This window comes from Myxocyprinus asiaticus, chromosome 2, assembly GCF_019703515.2.
Source record: "Myxocyprinus asiaticus isolate MX2 ecotype Aquarium Trade chromosome 2, UBuf_Myxa_2, whole genome shotgun sequence".
NCBI lineage: Eukaryota > Metazoa > Chordata > Actinopteri > Cypriniformes > Catostomidae > Myxocyprinus > Myxocyprinus asiaticus.
The window spans coordinates 45,189,171-45,208,818 of NC_059345.1; the positions used below are offsets into that span (position 1 = coordinate 45,189,171).

Sequence of the window (19,648 nt, forward strand, 5' to 3'; positions counted from 1 at the left end):
CAAAAGCTAAATAACAATCCTTAAGTGATACAAAACTGCGAAACAGTCCTAAAGTGAGCCAAAACTACCCGATTGAACTGCAGACCGCTATCTGCACAAGCCAATAGACATTGCGGAGTGATCGACTGGTGGATGGCACAGAACGACATTGTTTACACACAGACTGGACTGGACCATGCAGCCAAGAGCAATTTGAACAGAGATGTGCAGACAAGAGGAAAGTGCGGTGTTAGTCGCGCAAACGTTTTGAATCCGACAGAATTCTGCTTTACAACCTGAGATGGAACCCCAAATGACACGGTGCTTAAGCTGTTTGAAGCCATATTAAGCAGCGCTGACAAGAAAAACAGAGAAAACACTGTGCAAGAGAAATCATTGTGCCATTCCCAAGGATTTTCAGTCCACACATCGCCACCCTTATAAAACTTATCATGGAATTACTTTGGTAACACAAACTATAGTAGCAATGGTATTTTCACAGAAATGTTGTATATTATATTGTAACAAGTTTAAGGTTGGGAAAGGAGGAGGCAGGATCTGGCTGAACAGTCAAAATAATATTTAATTTAAACAAAAAGACACAAATACTCTAACTGCCGCATTTCGCTGTACTTATCCCTCTCCTCGGCTGATTAGCCCGATTGGGGGCCAGGCATGCGTAGTCATGGCCCGGCCCCACCCTCCTCCTCGTCACATATATTATATTATATTATATTATATTCAGGGTTGGGAGGGTTACTTTTTAAATGTATTCCACTACAGACTACAGAATACATGCTGTAAAATGTAATTTGTAATGTATTCCATTAGATTACTCAAAGTCAGTAACGTATTGTAAATACTTTGGATTACTTCTTCAGCACTGGTAAATTTTTTCACTTGTTTTGACTATTAAAAATACACATGTTAAAAATACATTCTCTGAAAAACCTAAATATCTTATGCAGTGTTGTTTCTAAAACAAGATAAATCAAACTGATCTTGTTTTCAGGATTTTTAGATTTTACAGGAAAACAATACAAAAAGTATTATCAAGAATACGATTTTTGCCCTAATATCAAAGATCTTACTAGAAAAAAGAAATGGTGATCTAACATGAATTTTCTTGATTAAAAAATATGATCGTGCCTGGTAACGTGCATGTAAAATGGCTAGAAATAGCATTTTAGCTTAGCGTAAAGCTGACAATTTACACAAGGTTTATTTCTATTTCTTCTGCTCCAAACTTACTTCAAACGTACTTCTCTGTCTGCTCGTATGAATGTAACATCATAAGAAAGTGTTTCACCGCAGTTCAAATGCACTTTGGATCACATCATTTTTTATATGATTTATATGTATAAATGTTTTCCATCTGAAATGACTAAATATTAAATGAAACAAATGACAATAAAATGCAAAGTAATCTCTTCAGTAATCAAAATACTTTTTGAATGTAACTGTATTCTAATTACCAATGATTTAAATTGTAACTGTAGTGGAATACAGTTACTTATATTTTGTATTTTAAATACGTAATCCTGTTACTCCCCAACCCTGATAAGATTATATATTATATTATATTATTAGACCTGTCAGAATTAACTAGTTAACAAATGTGATTAATTTAAAAAGTTTAACGTGTTAATTTTTCTTAATCACGATTAATGCATTTACCATTAATACTGCATAAACATTTGTGTGAAGGGCAGAACCTTTGTAATGTGTCCACCCGCGAGTCATTACACTGATGCACACGCCACAGCGCCAGAGCCCTTCTAACAAGTAGAGCCTACAAGCTAAGCATAAATTAGCATAACGTGGGCGGAACTGTCTTAACACACTATTTGACCATTGATATCCTCTATCCTATGATATATTGAGGTTGTTATCTCAGTAAATAAAATAATCTCTAACAGCGCTTCCCTGTCAGTGATAAAATGATGGAGAAAGGAGCTCTTAACACTATTTGATGTACAAAATAGTTGTACATCAAACAGTTGTGATAGAAATCAAGTATTTTTCAGCCTTTGTAAGGCATGTTTTAATTACCACAAAAGCACACCAAATTTTAACTATCACCAAAATGCAGAATGAGACGTTTTCATGGTGAGTTTAAAGCGGCACACGACGCTGGCATTGCCGCTTTGATGCAAATCATGAACACAGCTTCACGATTACTGTAGGAAAGTGGATAGCCACAGTCTACCAGCAAAGTAATATTGTGGAGGATGACAGTTTAAGGGATTTAATGCCCATTGCAATAAATATGCAACCTATGTGGGGACTAGTTCTTTCAATTAGTCAAACTCCCCCTTAGACTTTGGAAACGTTTAATGTTACTTGATTTGGTGCTATTTTAGTGCATTGTCTTTATATTTTGGAACCTTTGTTTGGAAAATGTTAATAAAGCATTATATTGCTACATATTGTTTTGTTTTCCTTCCAAAAATGGAAAAAAATGCATTTTGACAAGAAAAGATGTATATATAGTGTCAAATTTCAGAACTTTCAGAATCTGCGATTAATCGTGATTATCTACAAAAAATATGTGATTAATCGTGATTAAAAATGTTCATCGACAGACAGAACTATATATTACATTATATATTATATTATATTATATTGTAACAGTTCAAATGTGGGCAAGGAGGAGGCGGGAACCGTTTGACCAATAAACATAAACTTTAATGATAAATGAACTTAAAACAAAGTAAAACATAAGGACACAGACACACGAGCGTGGCAGCGTGCATCTTTCTCTCTCTTTAACTGGCGCCTCTAGCTCCCCTTTATCTCACTTTCCCGCTGATCAGCTGATTCAGCGCTGGCCATGCACCATCACAGCCCGATTACGCCCTCCTCCTCGTCACATATATTATATTATATTATATTATATTATATTATATTATATTATATTATATTATATTGTGTTATTATTTTATATTATATAATTATTCCAACTATGGCAACTCAATTCAAAGTTTCTAATTTTGTTTAGAGAACAAAATTGCACGGCCCGGTTATGCCCTCCTCCTCGTCACATATATTATATTATATTATATTATATTATATTATATTGTGTTATTATTTTATATTATATAATTATTCCAACTATGGCAACTCAATTCAAAGTTTCTAATTTTGTTTGGGATAAGATTTTTTTAAGAAACACAATAGTTTGTTTTATGGACACCAAAGATATATTTAAACATGGTAATGCAGTTGAATGTGGTTCCCATGGTCCTATTACAAATACCACAGTTAAAATGTAGATACTACGCAAGAACTATGGTCAATTGTCATAAGGGCAAGTATAAAGAAAAATCAAGAGCTTTAAAGCCTGGATCTTGATGAATTATGGACCACGTTGTCATTTTTCCTCCTGTGTGAAATCAGTTCTGTTCTAATGATCATTGAGTGTAGAAATAAAAAAATCACTGCCTTTATTTGCCTTCAAAAATTCCAATATGTGACAGTGCTTTAATAATTAAAATCCTAACCAAAGGAAAACCATATATTTTAAGCAGTCCAAACTCAATTTATCTATTGTCAGAATATTTTAGATTAGCACTATGAGTTAATTTACTATTTACAGACGCTATTGTTGTTAATACCAGTAAATGTGATCGATAAAATTTGTGTTTGATTGCCTAAAATACGTATACTTGGTACAATACAATAATATTATCAATATTATTATTAGTTTCTGTACTTTAATTTGTCATGTTAAAAGCAACCCACCAATGTCATTGCTCTCATATGTTAAGGCCATAGTTTACTTCACTCATCCGCATTGCTGATTGCTCCGCGCACAGTATGCGTGACGCAAATTTCATCATCAGCACAGCCGCCTAGATTTTCTTGACTCGTGCCCGCGGTCCTCTTCTGTGCGCGTCGTATGTGCATGCGCTGGTCATTGATAGTACTAAAAGAGTGTCACAAAGCAGTTGTAGTGTGCTTGTGTCAAACACATTCGTGTTCGCTCGCGGTCAGAAAAGTATTTATGAATACAAAGGCAACGCGGTCGGCTGGGCCCGATCTGATCCAGAACACGCAAAAACATAGTATACCTGGGCCTTTAGTCTGGAGCCCCGTTATTATTATTATTATTAGTTGCTGTAGTAGTGGCATTTACATATCTTAAGCACATAAAGATAACCAATAACCACTTGTGAAAATTTTTTGTTCTTCCTGTGAGGCTGGCTGAGGTTAGAGAGTGGTCAGTTTAAAATGAACGTCTCCTAGTCTATAAGATCTCGCCGACAAGGCCGAAGACTGAATCCGCCATTGTGGCTGCCTGATAAAGAGATTACGGCACTGTGAAAGGAGGCGGGACTGCATCTCTGTGAATCTGAAATGCTAAGCTGAAAGGCCCATTGTAGGACCGGTACACATCCTGCCTTCCCAGAGTACTTGACAACCAAAACAGCAAACAACAGAATTCCTGTGTCAAACAAAACGCTTCTTGTCTACCCAAAGGTTTATCTGCCTCATTTACAAATGTATGCTTTTGTGACCAAACCACTTCCCATTAACCAAGCTACTAGAAGCAGAACTAAATAAATTATTCAATCATTCCACACTATTTTTGATGATCTCGAGGTTAAAAAAGGAAAATGACACAAATAACATTTAAGGACATGGACTGACTGAATGTCCCTCTCTTAAAAAAGTCCCTGAGAACATGTGCAGGGATTGTCCTTGTACTCTTTTGAGTGTTCATTCCTTTTAGCTTAAAAATTGTATTAGCATATCGAGTCAAAAGATTTTATAAATTATATAGAACACCAGATGTTCCAAACCAATTGAGTTCATACAAATGATTTTTTTTCTTTCTTTCTTTCTTTCTTTCTTTAAAAGAAAGAAATCACGTGTATTGATTAAGTAGCAATTTCCCCCTAAGGAAATGAGGTCCTCAGATTGTTATATTTAGATAAATACATGTAATCAATCATGAATCTTGTCCTGTTATAATTGCCTGAAAAAACTGAGAGGTATAAAAGAGAAAATTAAATCATTTACATATCTTTTCAAGTCCTTGGATCCTGGCAGAGAAAAGGCCACATCATACACAGGATCCGTGGCCCAGCATTTGGCTAAAGTAAACAAACTACTGATTACGAACCCCTGGGTTTATTTTTGTCTTATAATTCAACTGAGACAGATTTCCAGCCAAGAGTTAAGATGAGACCATGGATACAAGACTATGAATGCCAAGGACTACAGAAGGTTATCAGCTCTGTACTTGTTAAAGTCCCGATAGTGCAAGCTCAATTTCTTCTACTTATTATGTATACACACAAAAATTGGAAGCACTTAGCCGTATAATTCGCCTGAAATATTGGCCCACCAGGATATTCCACCAATTTTTTTTTTAGCTCAAAACCTTCCACATAATCTGTTCCATGAACCTACTTTTCTCTCACAGTTTGGAAATTGAGCTGCTGTTATTTCCAGCCCTTTCCCTGTTCTTTTGGTGACTGCGTTGTAATTACCCTGCTTGTTATTCACTGTCGACAAAGCCCCAGTGGTGCTAGATTTGAATCCGTTGTTTTCTTTGAGTGAACCAGCCAAAGGCAGGCATTGTGGCTTTAGAGAAGGGTGCCCATCAGATGGTCAGTGGAATGGAACATAGCCTGATTCTTCACACACCATTTTCGCAGATTAGGGATTAAAAGGATGAATATTTTATCGAGGCCATGAGGACCACACAAAACTGAAGTGTTATGTCTGAGAGATAATCGTTATGTCTCTCTTCATCTCTGCCAAAAGAAACGTCCTTTGATATACAAAAAACTAAAATAATTTGAAACAGAAACAAATATCATGTCCGCCCATCCATACCAATACACATCACACATGTCAAGTTCATTTTGTTTTGGTGGATTTTCTCTGTCTTTCATCAGATAAGAAAAAGGAGTGGTAAAGGGCAGATGAGTGACAGAAAAAAAGGAGGTAATTCAAAATGGGAAAGAAAAATAAACTCAGGCTATGGTTGAGTGGAGGCCCTGAGATGAATTTTGACTAAGGTTGGCAGAGATAGAGGGAGCAAAAGAGTGGGCAGTGATGAAGAGAAATAAGAGATGACTGACTAAGATAGACGGGAGAAAGACTTTCCTCACAGCCTGTCTGACATTTACAGGGCCAGTTTGGAGGAAAGAAGCTGGAGGAAGCTCTTGACCTCCACTTCATTACAAGCCCAAAAGACTCTCCACATTAAATATTGAGAACAGGTGAAGCAGCTGCTCTGAAGAAGTTCAGCCAAGTAAAAGGACAGAAAGCAATGAGATATCCATTGAATGGTGAGAAAAGCAATGCACTTTTCCTCTCTGTTTGCAGCAAACTTAAAATCCAATTTCATGCTTCATTCTTTCTAGTGAAAAAGTAATATACCAAATTGTATTTAAAATAAATTTATTTCATGATAGGTATACTACAAATACATTAACATAGCTATGTACTAATTGTAAGTATAATGTAATTGCACTTATTTCATGCTTTCTTTAAATGCACACAGATAAACTTTGATCATTACAAATTAAGTGGTAATGTAGTATAGCTTTTACAAATGCAATTAGAAGAAGTATACACTAAGTTTAAATATAGTGTACTTTAAGAAAGTACACTGGTTAGGTGAACAGTGTTAAAAGCAATTATCATAAAAATGTTCTTCAAGCACAAAAAAATATTACTAATATGACAGAAATATTTTCATATATATATATATATATATATATATATACTGTAGGCCTATGTTTTAAATTATGCCATGTCTGTTCTGAGAACTTTTAAGAGTGCATATTTAATTTGCGTTTTAACATTCTGTTATCATATTAACAGAGAACAATCTCTTTATTTGTCAACAAAGTCTTGTAACTTGGATGTCTTATAACAAGAGATTTCTAATGCTGTAAACTTATTAATTAAAAAAATGATAATTAAGCATTATCTTGAGTGGTTATTTTAATTGCACAATGCACATTCCTTAAAACACAAGAGTGATTCTAAATTTACATGTGCTGCAGTCACTGCGCCATAACCAATTTTGAAGTGTGTGTGTGTGACATTTCATTTTAACAAAATGAAATGCTTTCTGTTAAGCCATTGATGATGATCCTACTCAATCAGTCTTTTGTTGTTTTTTTCTGCATTCAACAATGTTACACAAGAACGGTATGCCCTGTGTTTTATACCATTTTAAAGCAGGATATTGCATTTGACATTGTGTGACTTGAAGAGTTAAGGGCTAAAGTAATTTCCTCATCGCCAGTAATAGGGCACAAAGCAATATTTGTTCATTATCCTACTTTGTCTAATGCTGCTGCCTTTATGACTGATCTTCGATATAAATTTTGTCTTACTTTGAATTAAGACAAATTTCCCTTTTGAAAGAAGAATAAACACAAAACCAACAGATAATCTAAAATACTGTTAATTTGCTTGTTAACATTGTGCAGACAGTATATGGTCATTCTACAACTATCACGCAAGTCATATCATATAATTTATAACTACCTACGTAAACATCTGGACTTATAATAGTGTATAATGGAGCATCTCCTTATTCTTCTACATGCATCTACAACACAGAATGGCAGTGACAGCTAGCTAGAGCGCCCTCATCCACTTTTATAAATTTCTGGCTAGCCTCAAGTTAGCCACTGTCGGCCAGGGGCCTTTGTAGATCAGTGATTAGATGGACCAATCAGATGTCTGTAACTTTTTATTTTCTTTGTGCCAAGGGCAAAATGATATGTTTACCTATTTTAATAAAATGTCAGGTGTTAAAACTACATAGAATTATAGTCATTTCCAGGAATATACTGTAATGTCTGTTGATGTTTCTGCTTGGAGACTAGCTATTGGCAGTTGTGTTTGCATAATTAATGAGGTAGGTCTGTGTAGGTCTTAGGGACTGTTTGGGGGATTTATAACTCACATTTAAAAGTAATCGGGATTATAGTTATGTTTCAAGTTCAGCTTAATGTTAAATATGTTGTTTTATGTTATAAAAAGGGGTTATTTTTTAGTTACCCTGGGTGAGATTGCTTGAGATAGATATGATCCTGTGTAAGTCAGTGAAATACTATGTGCAAGTTTTCAGTGTGACCATTGTTGTTTAACAGTGGTTTAAGACTCACAATGCTTGATCCCCCAACTTTCTTCCCAGAAATATCCACATGCTATAACACTATTATTGCCAGATGAAATTCAGTTGTGGAGTGGGCCAGCAGTATTTTATCAGTATAACATTAATATATGTCCAGCACTCCTACAATGTAATGGAGTTACAAATGTAATTTCACCAAAATACATTATAAGTTCACACTGAGTCAATTCTGTGTATTTCAAAAATTAAATACAAGGGTAGATATTTAAAGTGTACTAAAGTAAACTTGAAATAGTTCTATTTTAGCACAACCAAGTATACTTAACACATCTTTCGTTGCACCACAGCACTGCTTTCAGCAAACTAAAGTGTATTAAGTACATAATTAGTTGTTCTAATTTAGCAGACTTTAAGTATATAAATTTATAGTCTGCCAGTAATACACTTTATTATACTGAAGCACCCAAGAATAAAGTGTGCTTAAGTATATTATTTTTTCACTAGGGTTAAACTGAGCAAATTTTAAGATATTTGCTTTCACTATTTTGTTTCTGCATTTCAATATCATTCATCTGCAGCAATATTCATTACTTCTGAGTAGGTAGCAATAAGCCACTTGAACGTTGCTACAAAAACTCATGCGATGCCATAGCAATTGCAAACCATAAGAGACAACTAGCTAAACAGACAAATACCAGGCATTAGCCACTGTCTCTTTATTCTGGAAATTTTTGGTATGTTAAGGCAACAGATACATATTTAAAGACAGAATAACACCATGGTTTACATTCCCCACATATTCCGAGACTAAAGTCAAATGCAAAGAGTGAAATTATTACAATCAGGCTTTGATTTTAAAGTGTGTTTCATTGCTTTTCTTTTATTACCTTCCAAGACTTAATTAGATGAAAGAACAATGAGTATACATCTCAGGGAAAAGTTTAATTGCACCAAATCGCACATTGCCAATAGCACAGTGAGGGATAAAAGAGACATAGTTGGAGTAAGTACTAGCGTATTATGCAAATGCATTACCATATGCCACTTGATAATGAACCGTGTGCACATAACACAGTGATTGTGGCCTATTGGTGATCTGTAAATTAAAAGATGTTAGAGCACTTTCACAAGGAACAAAGGGCTGAATTTGTGATCCACTTGTGGCAGTGAGCTCTTCCTGATTGGTCTGCGAGGAGCACAACCCACTCTCATTGTTTTATTTGTTTTTTTGAATATTAGATTGATTGTGGCTATGCTGGGCTTAAACAAGGGAAACCCAACAATTAGCTTTATTGCAAATCCAAAGGAGGAGTAATGGAGCGTGTCATTGCAGATCAGTACATCCCACCCTTTTCCCACTCCAAAAGGAGGAGCTGCAAACCTGTGCAAACTGTCAGCAACACTAACCAGCCGGTTATCTAGAATCACAAAAAGCTATTTGTTTTCCTTTGAAGGATTCCTGGAATGACAGGAACAATATAGGCGTAAATCTGATAACTGGAAATGCAGAGAAAATAATATATATGCAAGCACATATTATTGTCTTTATGTGTAGGAAATAATTTTGTACTTTATGTATCTTACACATAACATGAAAACATTTGTAGCTGTCAATTGGAAATTGTTTTGACTCCTGTATCATTGGTATTATACCTGGAATTCCAACTGAGTGGAAAAAAAAAGAAATTTGGTGGGTGATGAAGGCACTTCTGTTGTAGGATACATTAAAGAAGAAAAGGTTACACACCTCATGTCTAATTGCGCTGTGAGGAAATGGGTTCAGAATAATGCTATATGCTGTTTTGTGACCAAGCAGTCCTGAGAGAAGTCAGGTCTATTAGTGCTCATACACCTAAGTCACATCACTTATTACCAGTGCTTTCTTTCTAAAGGTCAGCTGCATAAGAACACAGCAAGATTCTGTAATTTATATATATATATATATATATATATATATATATATATATATATATATATATATATAATTTCAACAAAATTATTTTAAAAAAGTACTTAAATGACCTAGGACAAAATAGCACTGGCAAAAATTTGCCAGTTTAAATAATAGTCAAGATAATTTGATTATGCGAGATCCGGCATTTATAACAAAGATTAAGGACCATCAATATTGTGCGCTTCAGCAAAAGGGGGCAGCTGAATTTTTGAAAGAAACATATTTGAACCATTACAGATATTGTCAATCTTGCACAAACATGTCTAAAAATGAAGTGATGCCACTGAGATATTTGTAAATAAAGAGAAAATCTGTCCATATGCATGATAAATAGTCACATCTCTTCCTCTCTCTCTCAAAAAAAAAAAAGAAAAAGGAAAAAAGAAGCCAATATCAGCAAGCAAATATCATATCCCATTAGAGCTGTGTATCTCTGATAGAATCTTCCATTGCAAATAAAGTCTGCTAATAATACTCACAGTGCAAAAAAGAAAAAGGGGACATTACACTGATGGACCAAATTTCTACTATTTTGGATACAGTGTGAGAGTTGTCTCTTTCATTTTAAAATAAATAAATTTTCTTTTATGGCATGTAAATTAGGAACACATTTCTCTGCAACACAAGCAGTAGAATGAAACCAAATTTGCATTAAATAATTAATTTAGCAAATATGTACATTTGCGATGAGCTTACAAAGCACTCGTATCAAACTCCAAAAGACTGTCTTCCATGTATAGCCATCCATAAAAGAACACAGAATAAAATTGTCAAGAGTTACATCATGGTCTTCAAAGGCAAGGTTAAAATAGTGCTATATAGATCAAAATCTACTTCGCCTGTCACAATGTCTAGAGTAAATGAAGAATATTAACAGTGCTTTACTGTGTATTCATTCATAGTCCATATTATTATCAGTGCAGTGCAGTACCTTCAACTGAGTTCAGAGTGTCAGCTTGAGATTTGGGAGCTTGAATGCATATCACACCTTGTTTTGATTCACAGTGGGTCTGTTCCAAAACTTAGTTAGCTGCCTCGTTGTCTCCTGCCTACATAGGCAGCTCCCCTCTATGGCATCCTAACTGAAATGGAGCCTAATAAGTGACCAGTTTGGAACATTATACATAGGTGATAGCGCTCCTCACACACAGCACATGGGAGACTGGAATCGCAATTGATTTAAATACAAGTGACGTGAGAGGAAAGATAAGATACTTAATGATATAAATACTGTAGCACACATCCATTTTGCGTGAAAGTCAGTTTTCTATTATTTTAAGCTATTTTTGTCTATACTTTTCAGTATTAAATGGATTATAAATACACTCACTGAGCACCTTATAAGGAACGCTATGGTCCTAATAACGTGCCTGACGTGGTCTTCTGCTGTTGTAGCCCATCCGCCTCAAGGTTCGACGTGTTGTGCATTCTGAGATGCTATTCTGCTCACTACAATTGTAAAGAGTGGTTATCTGAGTTACCGTAGCCTTTCTGTCAGCTCAAACTCTCTCATCAAAAAGGCGTTTCTGTCTGCAGAACTGCTGCTCACGGGATGTTTTTTTGTTTTTAGTACAGTTCTGAGTAAACTCTAGAGACTGTTTTGCGTGAAAATCCCAGGAGATCAGCAGTTACAGAAATACTCAAACCAGCCCGTCTGGCACCAACTATCATGCCAAGGTCGAAATCACTGAGATCACATTTTTTCCCCATTCTGATTTATCAATCATTAACTGAAGCTCCTGACCCATATCTGAATTATTTTATGCATTGCACTGCTGCCACATGATTAACTGATTAGATAATCACATGAATAAGTAGGTGAAGGTGTTCCTAATAAAGTGCTCAATGGGTGCATATTTACAATCAAAATTGATTTAGCTTCTTTTGATCTTGAATTTATTTTTTCCACTTTGGATAAATTTTTTCATTCATCATCATATGGCATTTATACCATTTCAACTGTATCACTGAGATCCAACAAAATCTTTATATCACTGAGGTGTTGTTCATTCGGCATCATTTTCACATTCCCATCTCATTTCCCTGGTACTGAATTAGTTATGAGATAATGAATGACAAGTAATGGTTTGTCATTGCACTGCCTTATAAAGTAAGGCATTAAAAGAATACAAGAAAGAAAAGAAAATATCCCCCTGCTCTAAAAGTTACCATATAAAAAAGGGGGTATGATTTTCTGCTTTGCTAATTGCTGCTCATAAGGGTGAATGGATGTATTCCATGCACCCACGCAGTGATTAGTACAACCACGTTCAGCATGAAGGCTGCTTTGTAAAAATGAAGCTATAATTCTTTACTCTGTCAAATAGTCTATTAATAATTATTTGAGGGGAAATTTTAAAAACGAACACATCCAATTTATTCTCTTGTTGACTTACTTGCCACATTGCATTCACCATATTTTCTAGAAGTGGTAAATGAAGTCTTCTTGACTCTTTGTGAAAATACTTCACATTTGAGGATGCCGACAGATCAAATGGATCACTTTCATCAATCTGCACTGAACCGCAATCACCAGGAAAGACTGCAAAGTGTAGTGTTGTCTTATAGCACCATGCCACCAATCAGAAAATTGTATTTATGTGTTCCAAGGCCACTAACAGATGGCATGAGATTCCTGCACTACAGATATTTGGCATGAACGACTTGGCCCTTTCCATGCACCAATTTAATCATCAGTATTCTGCGTCATAGTAGAAACCACCACAATTAGAGCATTCTGCTGAAGAGGCTGCCATAAGAAATAGAAAAGGCTTTTCTTCATGCTTCAACATGACTGAATTTAACTAGGAGTGCAGGTTAATTTACATCACCTTTCTTCAGTCAAGCCAATTTATTTGCAAAAGCACTATTTGTGTGAATGTCATTTCATTTTCACTTTTTGCCTTTCAAAAAACTTGCATTAATGGAACCTGAAATGAAACAATCCCTCACAGAACAAGGACTGATCAAAAGTGATCAGAAGAGCTCAGTGAATGTTGTGTTTTGTTCATTTCTAGCTGAGGGAGTAATTCTTTAATTAAAAAGTTAACTCAATACAGAGATCTTTCCTCAGCTGCCTTGCTTGGATGTGGCTGATAGTGAGAAAATGGGCTCTTTGAGAAGCTCCACCAGAGAAAATAACAAATGGCTTTATTTGTTGAAAATGATTGAGTCTCTTCCTCTATCGACCTGCAGTGATGTGGGACTGAAGCAGTGCAGCACCCATCACAATGCAGGCAGGAGACTGAGGCTTACATTATTATTTTTTTTCTCCCTTCACACAACTTTAAGGTGGTAATGTGACACCAAAGGTAACAGAAGCCACTGACTAGAAAGATGTTAATCCTGACAAAGTGCCACAGCATTAGCCAGAGCCTCTGCTAGATTGAATTCTGCATCCCTGGGGAGCATGGGCAACACATACGGTGGCGCTCAATCTTTTGGAGTGGCCCTATGAGACAAAACTGTGGTGTGCAAACTGGGCCAGGACTGAAAAGAACAACAGCACCCTCTATTGAATACCTGTAAACATGCATTGTGTTCATCATCATTATTATTATTACCACCACTGCCCACTAATTATGTGTTATTCCACCTTTCCATATACAATATAGATAGATAGATAGATAGATAGATAGATAGATAGATAGATAGATAGATAGAGAGCCTATTGTATAATCACCCTATGCAGACTTTTTAACGGCCTCTTCCAATCAAATTCAAACACATATGGCTCCGTTTCGCTAATGCACTTACTGTCTTGACCAGTTCTTCGCCTTCCATGTCTCACAGAGGAGCTGATTTTCTTCGTGAAGGATATGCATAATGATGGGATTCTCACACTGGGGGGTATATGACTGTTTTCATGCCCAGGTTTGTCGGCCACTCTCTCTCCGCTTGCACGACTTCTCCGTTCCCAACAGCGCGAGAGCAGCGTGAATGCTGAGGGGGTTTTGGATTCACTCAAGCAAGAGGGGAGTCGTTCATTTTCAGTTTTGTATAACGTTCCCTTCTGCAAACCAGTAAGTCGCCGAAGTCATGAAGCTGAAAAAGACCCCCGACTTATTGCAAAATATTGTACTGTTGCTCTCTACGCTTTAACTTCTTTACTAACTAACTAACTAACGAAAGAAAGAAAGAAAGAAAGACGCTGTGCCTGCACTGTGCACGAGACATAATAATATAATGGCTATAATATTAAAAGCACCACGGAGACTATGAGAGTATTTCCCAATGCGTTGAACAAAAGCAAAATAAATAAATAAATAAATCAAATAATCAGATATTCTAAGTATAACCTATAAAGAGATTCGTTAAATTAAAAAGAGCTACAGTATTTCTGCAATGGCCTCATTTATGCGTTTGCTTACATGTATTTCAGTAAACTTGATTTTAATGCTTGTAATTGCTATTTTTGTGGTCAAGCTCAGTGGAACGCAATGCATATCCACTACACGGTTCTGATGTCAAGAACAGCTCAAAACTAAAAGTTGCGCACTCACTGAGCCACAAGAGAAGAGCAGTATAGTCCAGCAAACGTCTACAAAAGTGACTCGCTGCCGTCAATGTCATCTGATGCGGGAACATTTATTACAGACTGAATCGTGCACGGTTTGCAAAAGAGCTATACAGAGGAATGGAGAGGACGCCTGTCCTCTGCTTTCCTTTTGAAGAAAGCACTTTACTGTCCACCGTTGTTATGAAATGAATTTCTAACGTGAGAATTCGTTTAAAAATGTTATAACAGTGGTAATAGCATAATCACTCCCTACCTTTGAAGACTTTCAGACGCGACACCGGTTGACCAGTGATGGTCCCAACAGCGGCCAAACGCTGTCACTTCTTGTCTTTGACCAACAATCAACATCCAACAAGATCAGTCTTGTGTAAAAGCACTCCAGACACAAGGTCCCTCTAGCCAAAGTCCTCTCCCAGAATTGAACCAACCAAAACATATATAAACAAGAAACCCACTTGATTCCTTCTTTTCTTCCTCCTTAAGCAGGTGCCGAAGGCAACTGTTAAATTAAGACTGGTATAATAAAATTGAGGTATCTCCACGAGGTGTAGTTGCTCGGCGCGCAGGCTCGCTCTCTTCCTCCACCAGTCGGAATGATGATGACCAGTGCAATGTAACGCAAGCAGGATGCTCCTCACCGCCGGTGACTGAGTCGAGCCAGCCCTCCTTCTCTCACTGCGTTTCTAGATGGAAGCAGTTTCTCATCTGTCCTGTCGCGGTCCCATCAGAGGCGAGCTGCCAACGCAATTGTTAAACCGGCCTCTAAAATCCTCCTCCAATCAAAACAGGCGGTTAAAAGTTAAGGCCCCCACTGGTAATATATATATATATATATATATATATATATATATATATATATATATATATATATATATATATATAGTCGTGTATTAAAAAAAATAAAAAAATAAAGTGACTCATTGAGGCATCGAGTTTCAAAGACGAATAAAGATGCGATTTTGATTGTGATCTCATTATTACTCTTTGTAATATACATTACATTATATATACATCAGGGATAGCAAACACTTTTCTTAAGGTTATTCCATTTGACGTGAACAAAATGTGCCTTTTTTTAATGTATTTTTTTATTATTTATTTTATTTATTTTTTTAGAACCTTTATGATATTTTCTTTAAAACTTTACACACAGTCACGAGGGTCTAAATGTGTCTTTATTTTATATTTATTTATTAATTTTTTTTTTAATTTTTTTTTTTTTACATGACCACATAATGGGTATACCTGCCTGATGGTAACACGACCTGATAGATTTGGTGGAAAAAAGTTTGTAAAATATTACTAATAAGAAATAAATAAGAAATAATAATACAATAATATATTTTGTTCAATAAATTAAGATTTTTCTCAGACTTTTATTTATTTATTTATTTACTTATTTATTTATTGCCTGTCTCTGGACATTATACCACAAAGACATTTTAGACTCTAAACACTAGAATAAGTATCAAATTAACATTTAAATAAATAAATAAATAAAAATAAAAAATCATAGTTGAGGTGTATTCAAGTAGATATTGTTTTGTGTGAATTGCAGTGTGTGTGTGTGTGCATGTGTGTTTGAATGAACTAATAGATCCAGACAACAACAACAACAAAAAAAAAAGTGTCACATCACTGACCCATGTATGTCTATATGTTTTATGTATGTATTTTTTGTTATCTTTTTTTTTTTTTTTTGTATTTTATTTATTTATTTATTTATTTATTTATTTATTATTATTATTTACAAATAAATACATGATCTGTTGCACACATACTGTGGAAAAGAGCACAAAGCTCAGCAAAACTAATTTTGGAAACACATCATTATGCAGTAAGACCATTACTCCAGTCATCATGTCAGGGCTTAATTGTAGGTTAGGTCTATAATTGTGGTATCCATTACTGCCATGCTAATTGGAATGTCTCTTACCATTTTGCTTTGTTGATTGAAATTGGTAGTCTAGTAAAACTGCAGTCTGACCCACTTTTTCCACTTGTGACTTAAGGTTTAGGCAGAAAAGTCTCTTTTTTCAGTGAATGTGGATCATGCTGAAAAATAAAGCTTACAACAATTCAGGTCTAATATCGCTATTCAGGATCCTATTTAAAGTCTATCGGGAGAAATGCTAAATACAAAGCTTAGATTGGGAGTTTAATGCGATGAAAATCATTGTCTTCACTGTTTTGTTTCTCGTTTTTGCAAGAATGCTATAACAAAGGAAGACAGCACTAAATATTTGCTAAACAAATTGATTTCCTATGGCGTATATATGTTTTAAGGTTCCATACACATACTTTCATTAAGAACAGCTCCTAGTCATAGTCAACCTGTGGTCTATTCCTGTCTTAATGGCAAGACATCTCAAACATGATCCTCTCTCCAAGAGCCATTTGGCTAAGGATAGAGTGAACAATCAATTCAGTCAGATTATTAGCCCATCTGATATTTGAATTGAGCTGTCGCTTGGATAATGGATTCACTACTCACATGGTCACTTCAGCCAAGGCTGGTTTAGAGAAGTGTGTTAGAGAGAGTGTGAGAGAGAAGTAGCAGAGAAGGGCGGGGGAGTGGATGGAAGGGAAAAAGAGAGAGACCACGTTGGCAGTGACACCTCAGGATGGCAGAGAAATCAGATGCATGTCAGTTTTTAATCAGTTTCCTTGGAGGCACAAATTAGTCGTCACATAAGAAAAACGTCTTTCTAAGTCACAATTGCATGTATCAACTTACATCTAAGGAGAAACTGTTTAAGCTTCCCTGGAGAATTCCATGGGCACGTTTTATATAGTCTGTCTTATTAACTTTCCTCCAGAGATTATGTTTTGAAGTAACACTTTTAAAAACGTGCTAGACTAATGCTATGAATGAATATGCTAAATGCATAATAGTTCAGATTTTGCAAATATGAACATGCGTTTCAATGTCTATTGTTCATTCACACAACTGACTGCCAATATCTATTGCATGGTCTTATGAGGGCACAGTTGGGTAAATAAAATAAGATACCCATGCCAGTGTGTATCCCAGGAGCTGAATAAAACATGTCATACCCCAGCTTGGATTCCAGCACACTTTAGAACTATTATTACTCTGTCTCTGTTGTTTTGATCACATATTCACTGCAGAAACAGAGGAAACAGTGAGATGCATACACTCTTTGATATGATATCCATTCTGTCTAACCCTATTTTAATCCATTACGAGACACTGATATCTGTTGGTGGATCAGAGAGCTGGCGGGGGTCTGCATACAGAGCATTGAGAGAGGCTGATTACTCTCTCTGTTGCAGTGAGAGATCAAATGAAAGAAAAACAGAACAACTCTAGTCACAGTAATGGAGTGGTAAATCTGACACCTTATCAGTTGGAGGTGTTCATCAGTGAGAGCTTTCTGTATTTTATTTAAGAGATTCTCCACGGGTATGGTTGCGGTTGAGGTCCCATCTTTCTACTTTAGGTGATTTTGGAAACACTGGGTCCTTGCTTATCAGATCATGTCACTTCAAACTAGACTTTGAATGGGAAGAGAAAATTAAAGCAATTAAAAAGCAAACAAACAACCATGTTGTTTTTCTAGCTCTTTCTCTTAATTCTGTTTTATTTTCTACTCGGTTATTATCTCTACCTAATTCTTTTCTCTTTTACTCACTCTGTTACCCTCCTTCACACCTTTGATCTATGACCTGCGTATGATTTTGATCCAGAAAACCAGAAGAGCCCGTAAGAAGAGTAACACAAAAACACACTAGGAGCTTCATCTTTATAATGAACCATGTCATTCTAAATGGAAAATATACAAGCAGAGGAAGCCCTATGAATAATTTAATGAGGAAATCATGAGGAAGGCCTTTCGCATTACTGCAAATGATTACATTTTTCTGCTGATACAAGTCTTTATGATGAAACTGGCTAATTGCTGGTGCAGCTGGCTGGCAGTTTCACTTTCAGGCATATATGCTAATAAGAAACCATTTCAGTTATGTCACTTAAAAGACAGCTTTCTTTGAAAGAACAGAGGGAACGCTACTAACAAAAATGTTTGTCTCCTGGATGACAGCGTACAAAGGCACATGCATCCTCATTTGACAATTAAACATTGTGTATTTCTTTTATAAAAGCTGTATAATTGAAATCACTGCAAGCCATATGTAACATGTTTCATAAAACCTTTCTAATAGAACATATTACAAGCAGTATAAAACATTAATAGTTTAGTTTGAAAAATTATGTAGCTTATGTAGGCTATTGCCTTGATCTACCATTCTGCTCTCAATTTACAGCCCCTAAATTTGAATAGGTAATGGTAAGGCCTGCTTTAAACAGTAAACCTGATCATTCTTGGCAATGAGTTGTGCAGAAGAGCCACTGGCAGGCATAGTGGATATAATTGAATGGGGCTGTGCTGCACTAGCTAATGGAAAGGAAACAGGCTGCTGGGCTCAAATGGGAATCTTTGCCACCATACGGATGGCTCCTGCTTCTATGGTGATATCCAGTAAATAGGATTGAGCCCAATAGGGTTTTGTCTACTGGATGCCATGTAGCTGGACCAGGCAATCCCCCCAGATTTATCCTGTTAAAAAAGAGACCTGTTCTCCCAGTCTCCCTAGCCCCATGGCTAGGTGTCATCCACTAATCTGATCACAAGAAGCATGATTCGGCAAGACAACTTCTGAGGGCATACAAGAAGAATGATAACATGCTACAACACATGGATCACACAGGCAATGCAGATATGTTGTAAGCAGAGGATCATTAGCACTCATTGTAATATTTTGCTTGTATTTATTCCCAGTTAGTAATTGCTATGAGAGAATTCAACTTTTCCTCAGTTTCATAAAATTCTCCACATCTGTGCTTCAGGGTCATATGAATAAAAAGGAACACCAATGTTATTTTTCACATGGCATATTTTAATTACCCTGATTATATTGCGTGCTAATCATAGACCAGTACACATGTGTTGACATACAGCCCCTTGTAAATATAGTCCTACAGTCCTCTTTTATTTAGGCATGCCATAAGCTCTTGGTGATGTTGATTCTACTTTGATGAAAACTAGGTCCTGGCCTTAGG

The 19,648-nt window shown here is 36.0% G+C and overlaps 1 protein-coding gene across 1 annotated transcript in view; it reads right to left on the minus strand.

Moving 5' to 3' along the window:
• The window catches only part of LOC127411545 (cadherin-11-like), a 64,974-nt gene extending 49,702 nt beyond the window's left edge, over positions 1 to 15,272 (minus strand). Inside the window, exon 1 of the mRNA XM_051647211.1 lies at positions 14,819 to 15,272. The gene's annotated coding sequence lies outside the window, so the exon portion shown is untranslated. The remainder of the gene's footprint in view (positions 1 to 14,818) is intronic.
• Positions 15,273 to 19,648: the final 4,376 nt, after the last annotated feature.